At 39.7% G+C, this 19,082-nt stretch overlaps 1 non-coding gene across 1 annotated transcript; it reads right to left on the bottom strand.

The window, feature by feature from the left end:
- Positions 1-776: 776 nt before the first annotated feature.
- On the bottom strand, positions 777-883 carry LOC141722389 (small nucleolar RNA R71). Its single transcript, XR_012575409.1, has one exon. It is a non-coding gene; the product is annotated as a small nucleolar RNA R71 (small nucleolar RNA).
- Positions 884-19,082: the final 18,199 nt, after the last annotated feature.

Below are 19,082 nucleotides of genomic sequence, written 5' to 3'. Positions count from 1 at the left end.
TTAGACAATAAATTAGTCTGAGTCTCTGAGGGAACGAACTAGAAAGTATTCTATATTACTTGCGAACGCGTATACTTGCGTGAATATTAGTGCGTGATTTCGCCCTAACAAGTTTTTGGCGCCGCTGCTGGGGACTCAGCGTATTTGTTTAGTTTATGTACTTACCATCATTGGTCATTAGGACTCAGTGATTAGGACGTAGTAGTTAATTACTCTTTTCGGTTGTGTTTCAGGTACTTTAGCAAGCGTTTATGCAAACTCGTTCTCGTGCTCGCAAGAGGACCTTAGATACAGCTGAAGGAAAAGACGAAGTTATTGATACTCCGGAGAAGTTAGATTTTGAGGATTCGGATTCAGGAACTGAGCAGAAAGAACCAGTAAACATGGGAGATCGTATTGTTCAAGCTGATCCAGCTCTTATGGATTTTTCTCGGCCTAAAATTGATGACATTCAGTCAAGCATCCTTCATCCGGCTATTCAAGCTAACACCTTTGAAATCAAGCCAGGCACTATTCAGATGGTGCAGAATTCTGTTTCTTTTGGAGGAGCGGAAACTGAAGACCCCAACATGCACATAAGGAATTTTGTCGAGATCTGCAGCACTTTTAAGTATAATGGCGTGACTGATGAGGCTATCAAGTTGAGGCTTTTCCCATTCTCACTGAGGGATAAAGCTAAAGACTGGTTACATTCTGAACCAGCTGGGTCCATCACTACGTGGCAAGATCTTGCGCAAAAGTTTCTGGTGAAGTTTTATCCAATGGCAAAGACTGCTGCTATGAGGAGTGCTCTTACTCAGTTTGCGCAGCAACCTACAGAATCTATGTGCGAGGCTTGGGAACGCTACAAGGAAATGTTGAGAAAATGTCCACATCATGGAATGCCGGATTGGATGGTAATCACTGGTTTTTATAATGGTTTGGGGGCCCAATCTCGGCCCATGCTCGATGCAGCAGCTGGAGGCGCCTTATGGGCTAAAAGCTATACTGAGGCGTATAATCTTATCGAGACGATGGCTGCAAATGAGCATCAAAACCCAACTCAGAGGATGACGTCAGGCAAGGTAGCAGGTATTCTGGAAGTTGATGCAGCCACCGCTATTGCAGCCCAGCTCCAAGCGCTATCAATGAAGGTTGATTCTTTGGCTACGTATGGAGTTAATCAAATAGCTATGGTTTGTGAGCTTTGTGCAGGTTCTCATGCTACGGATCAGTGTTCTCTTGTCAACGAATCTGTTCAGTATGTGAATAATTATCAGCGACAACAGCAGCCTGTGCCAACAACCTATCATCCTAACAACAGAAATCATCCAAATTTCAGCTGGGGAAATAATCAGAATGCTATTCAGCCACCATATCAGCAAGGAGTGAGTAAACAGTTTAACCCACCTGGATTCCAGCAACCACAGCAGTATGCTACAAGACAATCATATCCTCAACAGGGAAGTGCAGCTGCACCTACTAGTGCTGATTTTGAGGAACTTAAGCTGTTGTGCAAGAGTCAGGCGGTTTCTATCAAGACCTTGGAAAATCAAATCGGTTAATTAGCCAATGCAGTGCTCAATCATCAACCTGGCACTCTTCCCAGTGACACGGAAGTACCAGGCAGGAAGGAAGCTAAAGAGCAAGTCAAGGCTATTACCTTAAGGTCTGGAAAAGTAGCTGATGCTGAAAAGGCAAAAGAAGTCGAAGCTGAAGTTAGAGATGAAGAATCTAAGCAAAGGGAGAAAGCGGCGGAACCAAGGAAGACTACTGTTGAACACACTCTGCCTGAGGCTAATACAGGGGAGAAACAGCTCTATCCTCCACCACCTTTTCCTAAGAGATTGCAGCAACAAAAGCTGGATAGACAGTTCGGGAAGTTTCTGGAGGTGTTCAAGAAACTTCACATCAATATACCTTTCGCTGAGGCTCTGGAACAAATGCCTAGTTATGCGAAGTTTATGAAGACTATTCTTTCAAGGAAGGTGAAACTGGATGACCTTGAAACCGTTGCTCTCACGGAAGAATGCAGCGCAGTTCTGCAATAAAAGTTACCACCAAAACTGAAAGATCCAGGAAGCTTCACCATTCCTTGCACAATTGGCAATCTAACTTTTGACAAGTGCCTTTGTGATTTGGGAGCAAGCATTAATCTGATGCCGTTGTCGATCTTTAAAAAACTGGATCTGCCTGATCCAAAACCCACATACATGTCGCTACAATTGGCGGACCGTTCCATTACTTACCCAAGGGGCATAGTTGATGATGTGCTCGTCAAGGTGGATAAGCTCTTCTTTCCTGCTGATTTTGTTATTCTGGATTTTGAGGAAGATAAGAAGATTCCCATAATCTTGGGGAGGCCTTTCTTGGCTACTGACCGTACCTTGATAGATGTGCAAAAAGGGGAACTTACTATGCGGGTTCAAGATCAGGATGTGACCTTCAACATATTCAAGGCAATGAAATTCCCTACAGAAGATGAGGAGTGCTTAAAAGTGGATGTGATTGATTCTGCGGTTACTTCGGAACTCGATCACATGCTAATGTCTGATGCATTGGAAAAGGCCTTAGTGGGGGAATTTGACAGTGATGATGAAGATAGCAATGAGCAATTACAATATCTGAACGCTTCTCCCTGGAAGCGAAAGCTAGATATACCATTTGAATCTCTTGGTACTTCTGACCTCAAGAACGCTGAAGGGAAGCTCAAACCATCAATAGAGGAAGCGCCTACCTTAGAGCTCAAACCATTACCTGAACACTTGAGGTATGCCTTTTTAGGTGATTCATCTACGTTACCTGTTATTATTTCAGCTGACCTTTCAGGTAGTGAGGAAGACAAGCTCTTAAGGATTTTGAGAGAATTCAAATCGACTATAGGATGGACCATAGCAGACATCAAGGGGATAAGTCCTTCATATTGTATGCATAAAATTATGTTAGAGGAAGGTAGTAAGCCAACTGTGGAACAGCAGCGAAGACTGAACCCGATCATGAAGGAGGTGGTGAAGAAAGAAATTCTGAAATGGCTAGATGCAGGCATCATTTATCCTATTTCTGACAGCTCGTGGGTGAGCCCCGTGCAATGTGTACCTAAGAAAGGAGGTATCACTGTGGTCGCAAATGAAAAGAATGAGCTCATCCCTACTCGAACAGTTACAGGATGGAGAGCATGGATTATAGAAAATTGAACAAAGCCACAAGGAAGGATCACTTCCCTCTCCCATTCATTGATCAAATGCTTGACAAATTGGCGGGACATGAGTATTTTTGTCTTCTGGATGGGTATTCCAGGAATAATCAGATTTGTATTGCACCAGAGGATCAGGAAAAGACTACCTTCACTTGTCCATTTGGCACATTTGCTTTTCGAAGAGTTTCGTTTGGGTTATGTGGCGCCCCGGCCACCTTTCAGAGATGTATGATGGCTATATTCTCTGACATGATTGGAAATAACGTCGAAGTGTTCATGGATGACTTCTCCGTCTTTGGACACTCATATGATGAATGTTTGAATAATCTGCGCGCCGTACTCAAAAGATGCGTGGAAACTAATTTGGTGCTTAATTGGGAGAAATGCCATTTTATGGTGCGTGAAGGCATTATCCTTGGGCATAAGGTCTCTAGCAAAGGTCTGGAGGTGGACAAGGCCAAGGTGGGAGTCATTGAAAATCTTCCCCCACCTAATTCGGTGAAAGGAATCCGTAGTTTTCTCGGTCATGCGGGTTTTTATCGGCGATTCATCAAGGACTTTTCAAAGATATCTAAGCCGTTGTGCAATTTACTTGAGAAAGATGTGCCTTTCAAATTTGATGATGAATGTTTGGCAGCATTCGAGACTCTCAAGGAGAGTTTGATCACGGCACCAGTTATTACAGCACCAGATTGGACAGAACCGTTTGAGATGATGTGTGATGCAAGTGACTATGCGGTAGGTGCAGTTCTGGGACAGCGCAAGAAAAATCTCTTCCATGTGGTCTACTATGCGAGTAAGACTTTAAATGGGGCCCAATTGAACTACACCACTACTGAGAAGGAGCTTTTGGCTATAGTCTTTGGCTTTGAGAAATTTCGATCTTATCTGCTTGGTACGAAAGTGACAGTATTCACTGATCATGCAGCTATTCGCTATCTGGTTTCTAAGAAGGATTCGAAGCCGAGACTCATTCGTTGGGTGCTTTTACTTCAAGAATTTGAGTTAGAGATCAAAGATAGAAAAGGTACTGAGAATCAAGTAGCTGACCATCTCTCTAGGTTGGAGAATCCCGATTCTACTTCACAAGATAGGACGTTAATCAATGAATCTTTTCCCGGATGAGCAGTTGTTTGCAATTCAGGAGGAAGAACCATGGTTTGCAGATATTGTAAACTATCTTGTCAGCAATATAATGCCTCCTAATTTGACATCCGCGCAAAAGAAGAAGTTTCTGCATGAGGTGAAGTGGTATATGTGGGATGAACCATATTTGTTTAGACAGGGAGCTGACCAGATCATCAGGAGATGTATCCCGTTCTGTGAGACGGAGGGGATATTACGAGACTGCCATTCCACGGTTTATGGTGGACACTATGGAGGTGAGAAGACGGCAGCTCGTATTCTGCAAGCAGGTTTTTTCTGGCCCACCTTGTTCAAGGATGCTCATCAGTTTGTTTTAAGGTGTGATCGTTGCCAAAGAGTGGGAAATTTGTCAAGGAAGGATGAGATGCCATTAAATGTGATGCTTGAAGTCGAGGTCTTTGATGTATGGGGAATCAATTTCATGGGGCCTTTTATCTCGTCTTGCAATAATCAGTACATCTTGCTGGCAGTCGATTATGTCTCAAAATGGGTCGAAGTTAAAGCTTTACCGACAAATGATGCAAAGGCAGTGCTAAATTTTCTTCATAAGCAAATTTTCACAAGGTTTGGAACACCTCGGGTAATCATAAGTGATGAAGGATCGCATTTTTGCAACCGTAAGTTCACTTCTATGATGCAGCGTTATAATGTGAATCATCGAGTAGCTACTGCCTATCACCCGCAAACAAATGGTCAAGCGGAAGTGTCTAACAGAGAGATAAAGCGCATTCTAGAAAAGGTTGTTTGTCCGTCAAGGAAGGATTGGTCTTTAAATCTCGATGAAGCTGTTTGGGCTTACAGAACAGCATACAAAACTCCACTTGGGATGTCACCGTTTCAGTTGGTGTACGGTAAGGGATGTCATCTACCGGCGGAGCTTGAGCATAAGGCCTACTGGGCATTGAAGAAATTGAACCTGGATTTAGATGCAGCTGGTAAGAAAAGAATGCTTCAGCTTAATGAACTTGATGAATTTCGACTTCAAGCGTACGAGAATAACAAAATGTATAAGGAAAAGGTGAAGAGGTGGCACGATAGGAAGCTACATCCTAAGTTATTTGTGCCAGGGCAACAAGTTCTGTTATTCAACTCTCGGCTCCGACTTTTCCTGGGAAGTTGAAATCAAGGTGGTCTGGACCTTTTATTGTCAAAACTGTGTTTCCACACGGAGCGGTGGAAATTTTTGAGAATGATTCGGACCAAGCATTCAAGGTTAACGGTCAGCGGTTGAAGCACTACTATGGGGACATGGCAAACCGAGAGGTGATTAGTGCCATTTTGTTGACTACGTGAGAAAGGTACAGAACGTCAAGCTAATGACGAAAAAGAAGCGCTGCGTGGGAGGCAACCCATGAATTGTTGTTACAGGAACCCTTAGAAGTTAATAACCTATCCAAAAACACAAAAAAATCAGAAAACAGGGGCAGAAAAAAAAAATTTCCAGAGACCCTCTGCGCGCCCGCGCACCTATGCTGAGCGGCCGCGCAGCTTTCTGCGCGCCCGCGCAGAAATGCTGAGCGGCCGCGCAGGGGTCGAGTTCCAGAAAATTTTTTACAGTTAAGAAAAAAAAACAAACAAAAACACAAAAACCCATTACAGCCCATAAACCCACGAATTCTTTTCCCATTACCCCATGATTTTATCCCTCAACCCCACTCCTAATCTAATTTAACCTACTCCACACCCTATATATACATACACCTATCCTACATATCTCCCACAACTTCCTACACTTAAACCCTCTCATAAACATCAAAAAAATCAGTTCTTACACACTTTTATTCACAAATCAATGGCACCCAAGAGAGCACGCACTATTGACAGCAGCAACACAGTTCCTACTGCTGATTCATCAAGGGGTACTGCTGCAAGGCCTCGGTTAACTAACAGAGCCGCGGAGGAGGAGTACACTAGGCTGTTGGGGAAGCCGATTCTGAAGGAGAGGGGGTTTTTACCATCAGGGAGGGATGGTGAGTTGTTGCCCATGATTGCAGAGAAGGGGTGGATAGCTTTTTGTGAGTCACCCGAAGCAGTACCGATGAGTGTTGTTCGCGAGTTCTACGCGAACGCGAAGGCTGAAAAGAATGGGTTTTCCGTAGTTCATGGGCTGACGGTTGATTATCATCCTGCGGTGATTCACCGTGTGATTGGACAGCGAGAGAGGAAGCCCGAGGAGGAGAACTGGAATGAAAAGACTGCTGAGGATTTTGACTTGGATTTGATTTGTGCGACTCTCTGTCGACCGGGCACAGTTTGGAACCGCAGTCCAGCCAATAATGAGTATCGTCACTTTCCGGCGATCGCCATGAACATGTATGCCCGTGCATGGAATGCATTTATATGTGCTAATATTTTGCCTTCTTCACATGCACACGAGGTCACAGTTGAGAGAGCACAGTTGTTGTGGGGAATTCTGAATGAGGAATACTATGTGGACCTTGGTGAGTTTATCTACCAAGGAATTTTGAAGTTTTTGAGGGGAGCAAAGCATATGAACATCCCTTATGCATCCACGGTTACGAAGCTATGCCGAGCAGTAGGAGTGAACTGGCCGGCTCATGAGCAGTTGCAGTTGCTAGCAGCTCCGATAGATTCTGGCACTCTGAATGGGATGCAGGAGTGGACCGGTGGTGAGCCTGAGGAGCATGGGCTGGGTTATCGTCTTCCAGGAGGGCGTTCAGCACGAGGTGCTACTATGGCTAGGCCAGGGCGTGGTGAGGCTGGTTCTTCGAGAGCTCAGGAGGGTGCTGGGATGGGTGATGCCCAGTATAGGAGGCTTTCACGGCGGATGGATGCCATGTATGAGACGCAGAGCAGGTTTGCTCAGGAGCTCACCCTTGCGTTAGGGACTGCTTTTCGAGGCCTTGGAGCTGATATCCAGTGGCCAGTTTTTGGTAAGAACTCTGCATACCCGCCGCCTGATACTCCACCCACTGAGGGTGATGATGATGATGACTCCGAGTAGGTATACCCTGTGTTCCTTTCTACTACCTTCACTGGGGACAGTGAAGATTTTAAGTTTGGGGGTGGTAGTTAAGGAATATTTTGTGTGTGTCATATAGCTGCATATTCATGATAGTTAGTTCATATAGTTGCATATAGTTTTTTTTATATAGCTTTATTTGTTTGTCATATCATATAGCTCATGCATATACCATGATCCCTTTTGCAATGATTTATCGACTGAATTGTGATATTGATGCGAGTGTAGTGATAGCATTAAAGTGATATTAAGTTGTGTAGGTTGATATGCATGCTAGAAGCACTTGTATTGTCACTAAGTCTTAGAGAATGCTTAAGGACTAGATTGTTGTTATGATCTGATTATTTTCGAGGATAATCTATTTATTATGCTTAGAATTTGATAATAGGTTCTTAGTGGTAAAGGCATGAAAAAGAAAAAAAAATGGAGTAAAAATGGAATTTGTTGCTAGTTGTGGCTAGGCGTCAAATGGCTAGTAGCCGGCTCGCATGTTATGCGAGTAGTCTAGGGTTGAGCAAGATGGAGCGAAACGCACTTGCTCAGAGAAAAAAAAATTTGCGTAATTGATCAAGAGTGGGCTCTTTGGTATTCGAGTTATTAAGTTCTTAGGGGACTTTGTGCCTAGTGACCTAAGGCTTTTAGAGTCTGGGATCCGCTAACCTAACGCTCGTTACATGGATACCATTGTATAAGTCTTTTGTGGACCTCACTCATTGCACGGTCAAATAAGCATTTGAGTTGTAAATAAAAAGCACGATTCCGTAGTAAACTCCAGAGTTCTTGTAGTGTTGTATATCACTTTGTGCCTAGAATTTTTATTCTTTGTATAATCGTAGGATTGCCTTGAGGATAGTCTAGTCATAGTAATTGGTCTAGTTCCAAAGCATATCTGTTAAGCATTTGCACACACCACGTTTCTGGCGGTATGTCCGTTTGCATGAGTTTCTTGATCTTTAGTGTCTAACTGCATTCGTTGAGACGTGACAATTTGGTTGGTTAATTGTAGTAAGGGGGATCGTTGCATTTTCATATAGATTGCATTCATGCATATTTTTATTTGTTTTTGAGTCTGTGACGCTTGAGGACAAGCATCGATTTAAGTTTGGGGGTGTGATAAGTGGCATTTTATACCACTTAGAACGTCTTAAAATGGCTTAAATTGGTGTCTTGAAATCAAGTATTTTGTGTATTTGATGCGTTTTTCTAGTGTTTATGCATTTCAGGGTATTAGTTGCATTTCGGAGGAGGAATCATCAAGAATAAGCCTTGGCATGTGTTCACCATTGCGAGAGGAAAAGAACGGGCAGATTACGGCGAAGAAACGGAGCAAACATGGAATTTTTCCAGAAGGGTCCTGCGCGCCCGCGCAGCAATGCTGAGCGGCCGCGCAGCAGCCTTGCGCGCCCGCGCAGAAATGCTGAGCGGCTGCGCAGGGTATTAAGAGGAGTTTTATGGGAGTATTATATAAGTAGATTTGAGACGTTTTTCACAGAGTATTAAGAGGAGATTATGTTTTAGATTGTGTTTTGCAAGAAGCGAAGGAGATAAGGAAGAAGACCGATTTAGCACACAGCAACGAAGAGGAAGCATATATTCTTGTGATTCTTGTTTCGTTGTAACGTTGGATGCTAGTTTTCTTGCTTTGACTTATTTACTCTTGTGACGTACTCTGTTTTAATATAATTAGTTTAGTTATTATTTTCTTGTGTTTGTTATCATGATTTCATATGAACCCATGATGGCGATAAGTTCTATTATGGGCTAATCGTGATCATGGGGTTGCAACGGATTTATTATGGAATTCTTTAGTTAATTGTTTAATACTTTAGTATGTGATGATTGCATGATATCTAGTATTGGTTGTGCGTATTCGTCTTATGTGCGTCGCGAACATATAAGATAGGGTGTTAATCTCTTGTGAAGCAACGGTGGATCTTGAGATTTAGAACTTGCCATGCTAGCATAGGTTCATGTACATTGTGCATGATTAGTGGGTAACTCTAACAGTTTTATTTGCCCTATGTAATCAAAAGGAATAACTTGTGCTTAAATCATTGTGTTGTCAATTTCTGTAGACATATAGGAACTCAACATAATTGATGACTATTCAACTTCTATCTTAATTGTGGATGTTTGGTAGAATGGTATTAGTACAATGAAAGTTGGCTTTTATCAGTTTCGTGTTATTCGATTAATATCATCACTGTCACATGCTAAAGGTAATAACTATGGCTATAGAAGGAAGTAATAATGAAGTTGTGATCTCATGAGTGTTTTATTATTGATAAATTGAAGTGTTAGTTAAGTGGTTAATTAAGTAGTTAATTATAGTTAATATTTAATCAACAATTTTAAGTGTTATTATCTTAACATTGAGAAGTAATTATACATTGGTGAGTGAGTTAAATTAGACAATAAATTAGTCTGAGTCTCTGAGGGAACGAACTAGAAAGTATTCTATATTACTTGCGAACGCGTATACTTGCGTGAATATTAGTGCGTGATTTCGCCCTAACACCACATCCAGAGAATTTATTGGTGAGTATGGTGTTTGCGGTGCTTCTATAACTAGAGATTTTAGCTGTGACTCTACATTTATTAGAGCCACATCAAACTGAATTTATGAAGGTGCAATGACTGTGTCTTTAGCACCAGTTTGCACATTGTGTATACCCTGTGCATCCCCAGAGGTTTTTGATTTCTTCTTTCTGGCATAAGTTTGGGGTAAGCTTGTGTCCCTAACCCTCTTGGCCTGTGCTCTTGGTTGAGAGCTTTGTTCAATAGCTACATCCTTTTGGGAGGATGCAGCTAGAAATGAGCTTTTATCCTTTTTAAGCACTGTAGTTTATTGGAAAACTGCAGTGTGGCTAGGCTGGGATTCACTCAACTCTCCAACCTTATTCTTGGGGTTTCTTTTATGTTCACCCCTTCCCTCACCTAACTTACCCTCCTTCACACTCCCCTCTTTGGCTTTAGTCGATTTTCAACTGGCATCTTTTGGGAGATACCAGAGGGGGCTTTCTTTGATTTGGATTTTGAAATAATAGTAGGTTTGACAGCTTTGGTAGGCAACTGTTTGGTCATTGGCACAGTTGCCATAACTACTCTTAAATTCAAAGAAATTGTGGAGGTTGGAATAGTTGTAGGGAAGGATGAACTTACCTCACTTACCTGAGGTGCTTGCATTATAGGAAAGTAGAACATTGGCACATCCTTGTGATGATTGGCCCTGTTCAAATCTGCAATGAGCCTTATCTCTTGAACCCAACAATCCAGTTTGTTGTTAGGGTTCTCAAGCACAATCTCTTGACAGAGGTGGTTAGCTAATAACATAAGAAATCTAGCATAATACACATTTTTACCTCTTTTATTTAACTCTCCTAATTTAAAACCTAACTCAAACAAGACAAGATCACTGAAATTATAAAATTTATCTGTAACTAGCATGTATAGCATGTTAAGCATGGAAATATTCACTGAATCAAAATTACTGATCTTTCCTGAGAAAACCTTTGTAACTACATCACACAAGAAACTCCACTCTTTCCTAAGACCCATTCTCCTAATATCACTCAGTTTAGATGTAGGAAGTGCATAGTGCATGGAATTGAGCATATTGACTATATCAGTGTTAGTGTGTGGTGAAGTCACATTGTTATCAGGAATTTTGAAACATGCTTTTATCACATGACTATTTATATAAAATTCTTTACCTTTAATGGTTAGAGTGATGGTCTTATCTGTAGAGTTATAGGTAGCAGAGGTCCACGTCTCTTCAACAACTTAACAAAAGATTGTGGGTGATTCCAGCATGGCATAATTGAGCTTGCAATTCTTCACAAAGTCCATCATCTTGTGATAGTCATCCGATTGCTGAATACCCTTGTTCACTAATGCAGTGAAATTGTTCTTCTCATAAATGAACCCAGTTTGAGACATAATCTTTATAACAGGTGCCATTGTTAGAGAATAAGAGCTTGAAGAGAAAGAGAGTAAGTGCTTTGAGAGAGAATGAAATTAGAGCAGTTGAATTGAGAATGATAAAAGAAAAGCAATTACAATGAAATAAGCTTTTATACTATCTCAAGAATAACTGATAAAAATAATAAAGTAAAATAAAGTAACCAATAGAAATTACCTAAAATAGCCGTTTAAAAATAAACTGTAAAAATTCCACCCATTATCCGTCGTGTTATGCTTACAAACTGTAAGTATACTCGATGGATAATGTACAGGGAATTAACGGCTGAGATTAAGACAATTCGACGGATGAGGATAAACTGTTATCCGTTGGGACACAAAATATTCCAGAAAAGTAATTGATTTTTATTGGCAAATAGTATATCGACGGATGATCAAACTCGATGGATAAAGAACATCCGTCGAGATGTAAATTTTGACTTAGCCAAAATTTCATCCATGATTGAAAAATCAATTAAATTTCTGGCTGCATTTCAACTTGCAAAATAACTCAGATAGATTTAAGAGTAATTAAGCATACCTAACTCACTTACCAACATTGAAAAGGTGGATTCATCCAGTGGCTTGGTAAAGATATCTGCAAGCTGCTTCTCACTTGGAACAAAATGTAGTTCCACAGTACCATTCATTACATGTTCCCTTATGAAATGGTACTTGATATCTATGTGCTTTGTCCTTGAATACTGTACTGGATTTTCAGTGATGGAAATTGCACTTGTGTTATCACAGAAAATAGCAATCCTCTCAACTTGCAAACCATAGTCTAGCAATTGATTTCTCATCCATAAAAACTGTGCACAGTAACTGCTAGCAGCAATATATTCAGCTTCAGCTGTAGAAGTAGAAACTGAATTTTGCTTTTTACTGAACCAGGACACAAGCTTGTTTCCTAGAAATTGACAGGTTCCTGTTGTACTCTTTCTATCAGTTCTACAACCTGCATAATCTGCATCTGAATATCCAGTTAGATCAAAACCAGAATCTCTAGGGTACCAAATGCCAAGGTTTGGTGTTCCCTTGAGATATCTGAAAATTCTCTTAATAGCTATTAAGTGAGATTCTCTAGGATCAGCCTGAAATCTAGCACACAAACATGTAGCAAACATTATATCTGGCCTACTAGCTGTTAAGTACAGAAGTGAGCCAACCACGCCTCTATAACTTGAAATATCCACAAACTTTTCAGTAGTGTTTAATTCAAGCTTAGTTGCAGTGGTCATGGGAGTTTTTGCAGATGTGCAATCCATTAGATCAAAATTCTTTAAAAGATCAAAAATATATTTAGTTTGACTAATGAATATTCCATCACTAACTTGCTTAACTTGTAAACAAAGGAAATAAGTATATATGCATGCCTGTTCCGTATTCTTGATTTATATATCTGTTGGTTCAAATGCTTATTAATTGCATAATACTTATGCTAGAGATAAACAGTAGTTGTGTATACCCTTAGTATAGGGGACCCAAATGTGAACATTTTCTAAAATCGGGAGTCGATGTTCCCGAGTATATTATATATATATATATTTAAATATATATATATATATATATTGATATAGTTTTCAAAACCATTAATCGAATAAGGTTTATTCGATAACTTTTATTTTATTTAATGAATATTATTTCGAAATTCATTCGAGGGCTTATGACTCCTTTTATTTTATTTAATGAATATTATTTCGAATATTCATTCGGGGACTTATGACTCAGTTTATATTATTTAATGAATATTATTTGAATATCCATTTGAGGACCTATGACTCCGATTATTTACTGAAATATATTCTTTATTTTATTAAAGAATAAGGTGTCGATAATCAAACTTATTTTTGATTATTCAAATAAAGATAATACTTTCGTATAAGTATATCTTTGGTTATTTAATACTCATTTCAAGTATAAGTTTTACAACTTCTACTTCAATTATTTGTATAAAGATTATTCTTTATGGGAATATTATTTAAATAATAATATTCAGAAAATTTCTAATATATTGGGACTGATTTACTTTATTAAATCAGCATTACTCCAAACACTCTTTAAAGTGTTTTCGAGTCCTTAAAATGATTTTTAAAAGTTAGAGCGGATCCCAAAACTAAATTTTTTGTATATATTTAAGATCTTCCTTTTTAAAGGGGATTTAAATACTCGCTCAAAACCAAAGGGATCCGGCTCTGTGGTGTATTTTATATTCGCAACAAGGTTACGGTTTTGGTAAATGAATTGATTACTTACCCAACGTTCGGGAAGTAAGTCCATCTATCGAGTCGGCATAAGCAACATGGGCTCAATGGGCATCCATAATAGTGAAAGTGGCTCAGTGGGAGTCCATCAAATGCGTAAGTGGCTGAGTGGCAGTCCAGCATAAGGCCCTATTGCGACCAGGGTGATGACCAGTGGGGATTTCGTCCATCTACTAGTAGAAAAGGTTACTTATTGGTATCTTTGCCTGATCAGCAAGATATCGGGTTTATGCCATAATTCTTTTTCCTTCCAAAAATTTATAGGATGTTACAAACTCTGTTCATACTTTACATGACAGAGGTTTTCAGGAAATGTATAAAAAAGATGTATATATGGATATATATATATCGGAACTTAATGAAGTATATCATAACTTCATTTCCTTCAATAATACTTCAAAGATTTAATCTATTCAAATCTTGTCTTGTAGTCTCATCTATGTGATGAACTGTTGAAAGCTCATTATAACTTGAATGGTGGTAGTTCAAGTAGTATTCGGAAAAGATATAAGCATATTGGAGTATCTTGTAACTTCATCTTTTAAACTTATATCTAGTTAATGATTGTCTTATGAATGACAAAGATTTTCAGAAAAACGTTGAGACAAGGTTAGATATATGAGATCACCTTGCAACGATATTTTTATACAGTTATAAACGGGAACTCTGCGTATATTATACATGTCAGAGGATTTCAAAGATTTTGAAAAGTATATATGTATATATACTGAATATTTTGCGACTTGGTCGCGTTAAGATATCAGCTTGGTTCATTCCTTCTTGACCAAGACTTTCATGAGTACTATGAGAATGCTCATATATTGTTAATCATTATACATATTATTTTGGTGGGCTTGTTGCTCACCCTTGCTTTCTTCTTTCATCACACAACAACAGATAGAAAAGATGATCAGGACCAAGCTTCCAATTCGCAAGCGGTTAGAAAATGTTCCGCAGTTTTCTGGAAGCGTTAATGCCGCCGTAGCTGAGGTAGGAGCTACCAATAGGCTAGGTTTTCAACTATTGATGAACCAGATTTATGTATATTTATCAATTGTAATAATGGCAAGGAAATGTAAATCTATTCAGAAACCCTTTTAAGGTGTAATGGCATATAATTTTGGAATGAAATGACTCGTGTTATTTTTTTGATATTCATCTTTGAGACTATAACTTGTGGTGTGTGTTTATTGTGGGGTCTCAGTACAGAGTAGTTGATTGTTTATTAAGATTGGGTGTTATTAAGGGAAATGGAACTCGTGACAACCCGGATCCCCGACCCCGGATTTGGGGGTGTTACAGAAATGGTATCAGAGCTAAGCGTTATAAACCTCAGAGATGATGTGACATTAAGATAATAAGTTCACTAAGATAATAAGAACTCTTGCCAAGTTCATAGTCGGACTACCTAACGTAGTACTGACTGTTAAAACCCTTATGGGAACCCTTATAAATATCATGATAGTAACATAGTTCGTTCTCGTATAGGGCAGCGGGGCACCGAACCCTGAGGTTCAGGAGCATCAGCATGAGGATGTTTTATTGCATGTTGGAGATCAAATTGTGAATCTGATAGAGTACCCTAACGAGGGACCGGATGAGATTCATATTGAGAATGTTGCGGTTGAGGATGTTATCCCAGAAGGGATTGTTGCCGAGGAGGATCTCGTGGAGGATCCTGACGAGAATGAAGAGAGGACCGCTGAGGAATTGATGACCGTAGTCAGGGTGACTATCAGAGCAAGAATGACCGCGAGGGTGGCACTAGAGGATGAAGAGTTACCAAGGGCACAAAGGTTAATGAGGGTAGAAGGAGTGGGGCCTTCCACGGCACCAATTATACCAGTATCAGACCCTCTTCCCGAGGTTCCTCAAGACATCCATGAGGTTCCACCAATTCCTGTTCCCTCTCCTGTACAGAGCCCAGCACCTACTGAGGAAATGCCGCCTTTATCTCCTTCACCACTGTCACCTGATACCGTGCTTGGTTATCCATTTGGATCCCCTGGGCCTGCACCACCTGCACCCCATGGACTGCTAGATGCAACCACTCAGGCTTCTCTTATCGCCAATTATCATATGACGTTGGGTGGCCTGTCTGAGGCCCGTAATGTTAGGAGCGATCTGTTGGATCGACTTACTGCACCAAGGATTGAGGGCGGGGTACTTCCGGCAGGATTAGCTCATAGCATGGAAAGGATTTAGGCTACCACCCGTGTTACAACTAGAGGCCATCTTGAGGGTCAGATTGATCCAGCTCTACTTGCCACTATCTTAGACCTCATGACCTCTGTGATGGAGCAGGTTAGGGATGTCGTGCGTGCCCGCATTTCTTGATCCATGGTAGTGTGCAGAGCCAGAGCGATCAGACAAGGGTTTCATGTAGCACCGCTTTTGGAGGATTAGCCTAAGTTATGAATGATTAGTTTTAATGACGAGATGATTTTCTATGGTAGTACTTTTGGGATATAAGCGATCAGATCAAATGATATAATTCTCTTTAATGTGTTCAGTAGTTGTACCCTCGAACAAATGGTTATGTATATATTCGTTAATTTCAGTTCAGATCAGTTGTTTGTGATAAGTTCATATTGTTAATTGCACTATTAACACTTAAGAGAGTGTCATGAAGTTTATAGAACTTGAGAATTCATAATTTGCAATCATGCAAGGACAGAACGAGGGAAAGACTTAAGCAAAATAAGTAAAAATAAATATCCAGAGATTCTTAATAATTTTCCAAGCATTATGCCCCCATGAGGAATAAGATTAGGGGCAAACCTTGAATGTGATAATTAGGGAGGTCGTAATTAAGATATAAGGAACCCAGAATATAATGAAGTGGAAAATGAAGATTTTAAAGTAAAAGATGACCCCAATTTTGAGGAGTAGGAAGAAATATTTAGACTGAGAAAACAGAAGTCGAGCAAGATAGGAAGAACCAGGATGGTACTCCTATTGGGCAATCCATGGACCTGCCTAAAACAAAACTTATACTTTTACCCTAACCACCACCTTGAGGAAACAATGTGGTGTGAAATTCTTTCAGGACCTTTAAGTCGCTAAGCTCTCAGAGTTCCAAGGGAATAGCTGACCCAGCTGAGGCAAGAGCCTGGCTAAAGGAAATATAAGAATCATTTGAGATTCTAAATGATTGACGAATAAGAAATTAGTGTTTTGTCACTTACCCTCCTAAGAGAGAGACCACCCACTGGTGAAAGACCAAGAAAGGCACGGAGCAAGAGGTTATGATAAACTGATTACAGTTCAGTCAATTGTTTTCAGGAAAGTACTTCCCAAGGTTATGGAGATAGTGTAAAAGCTTTAGAGCCAGAACAAGGTGGACGAGTATGATGAATTATGAATCTAAGTTATAAAAGTTGTCAAGATTCGTTCTGAGGACACGAATCCAGAATGACGGGATGTTTGAAATCAATGCTTATGTTGTGTTAGTTCAGGAAATAATGATAAGAGAAAGGAAAATAAAAAAAAACTGAAGTGGAAAGGAATATAAAGGCAATAGAGTTTGAGGAATAATAAGGAATTTGGGTATGAGGAAACCCTAAAGACTCGTAGCAGTAGAAATAGAAAAGTAAGTAATCGTCAGGATGAGGGTGATTCACCATGAGTTAAATTGATGGTTGAAGGCATAAGAGATACATATATGTTGTACCCCCTTCAAGTTGGAAGGATTCGGGAAACCTTGAGATAGTTCGAAGGATAAATAATGAGACGCGGATAGACCGAGGAGACAAGAAAGTAAGAAATTAGGAAAATTGGATGAAGGAAGTGACCTTCAAGAATGTGGAGTGTGAGACCGGTGGCTTGATACCCATGAAGGAAGACGTCAGGAATGAGAGATATCCCAACATTGAGATGACTGTTGAGATAAACAACAAAAGTAAATACGGAATTATTAAGAAGAAGTTCACGTTGAACACGACCAATATCTTTCAGAACATCCTTGTTATCATTACCAAATCAGGCAAGAAAAGTGGACAACCGTTATTGTCTTTTGGAGGCCATATTGATTGACCTCATTTTGGATAAGGATATTATTATGAAATTAGGCATATAATATCGAGGTGGGAATGATTGAATAAAGACACCCTCATCAGGGATATATGACTTGATTTATCCATGGAAGGATGCATGTACCTTTTTAAAGGTGGAATTAAGGATAGAACATCGGTAACTAAAACGAATCCTAGGGGAATGCATAAAGGTTGGCATTTCACCCTTAATAGGGACAGCATGAGTTTTGACAGTATGAATTGGAAAGGATTAAGGTAATAACAACCTGTAAGAATCAGTGGAGAAATTTTTCAGAAGTATATAGACAATGATTCTGGTATTAATAAATGGTATTTTGATATGCCCGATATCTAGGGAATACAGGAGGAACGATTCAAGGATAACCTTAGAGGTTTTACAAGGAGAAAGGTAATATTCAAAATTCTCAAGAGTAAAAATGTTGATAAAGGAAATATGACGTAATTATAATGATGCCAAGTGGGGCACGTGTTAAACCACGAGAAAGTATGGATCGAACCAGTAAAGGTCGAAATTGTTCAGGGAAATTAGGACCTAAGATAAAAGATGTTCTAAGTATGATTGAGAGTCAGTCGTGACAGTGACTAACCTCTAAAGACTGAGGCAATAACTTATGGAAAAATGGTGATATTTTTTTTACTCATCAGATTTTAAGGAAAACATCTTCACATAAGCAGTGATTGAAATGAGGTAGAAAATTTATCTGGAGGTGGTTAAAATGACATTGACTGTAAGGAAATTTTACTATCAGGAAAGGCCAAAGAGGTGGCCGACACTTTAAGTGTAAGACGATAATTATAGGCGTCGTGCCAGAGGAATACAGTGATAATGGTTGAAGCCGTGAAGGTTTTATTATGGTTTGGAAGATTGACATTCCTTCTGATGACTGTGCAATACCCAACCGTAATAGTAGTTTGGTAAAGGTTTAATTCGTGTAATCACCATGAGCGGGCTATCTATCTTAGAAGGAACTATCTTGAGAATAAGCCAGGACCATGTTTCAAAAAGGACTAAATGAACCTTCGAGCTTCATGTCTCCTAATATAGACATATGGTTAAGAATGGTATTAACCTGCTATTGTTTCTTTGATTGAAACTCTTTTGCAATTTTATCTGCTTCATGTAATGTATGTACGTCAGGATCAGGAGTGTTCTTCGTGAATCATAAATGGTGATTATGTTACCTTCTTAGAAGGATTTGATACGATATGTATGGACTCTGTATGGGTAGATATTAAGATTTCATGGAAAATGAATGACTACCGTATGTCCGTGGTGGACTATAGTAATGCAGCAATGATTCTGCGAGTAATGAGCTGATTACAACCGTGAGAGTTGTATAGGAATGGATGTTGAGATTGAGTACCACTAATTGGGTCGTGGTGATATATAAGTCATCATTGATAGACTAATTAAGTCGATTATCTACCTATGATATATTTATTCCTTCTTATCATTGAAGAGTAGTATTACTATACGAAGAAGGTTGCGGTGTAGCAAT

This window comes from Apium graveolens, chromosome 4 (genome assembly GCF_009905375.1).
Source record: "Apium graveolens cultivar Ventura chromosome 4, ASM990537v1, whole genome shotgun sequence".
In the NCBI taxonomy this organism is placed as follows: Eukaryota; Viridiplantae; Streptophyta; class Magnoliopsida; order Apiales; family Apiaceae; genus Apium; species Apium graveolens.
The sequence above is the reverse complement of the archived record's forward strand: the minus strand, read 5'-3'. Positions and strand labels throughout refer to the sequence as shown.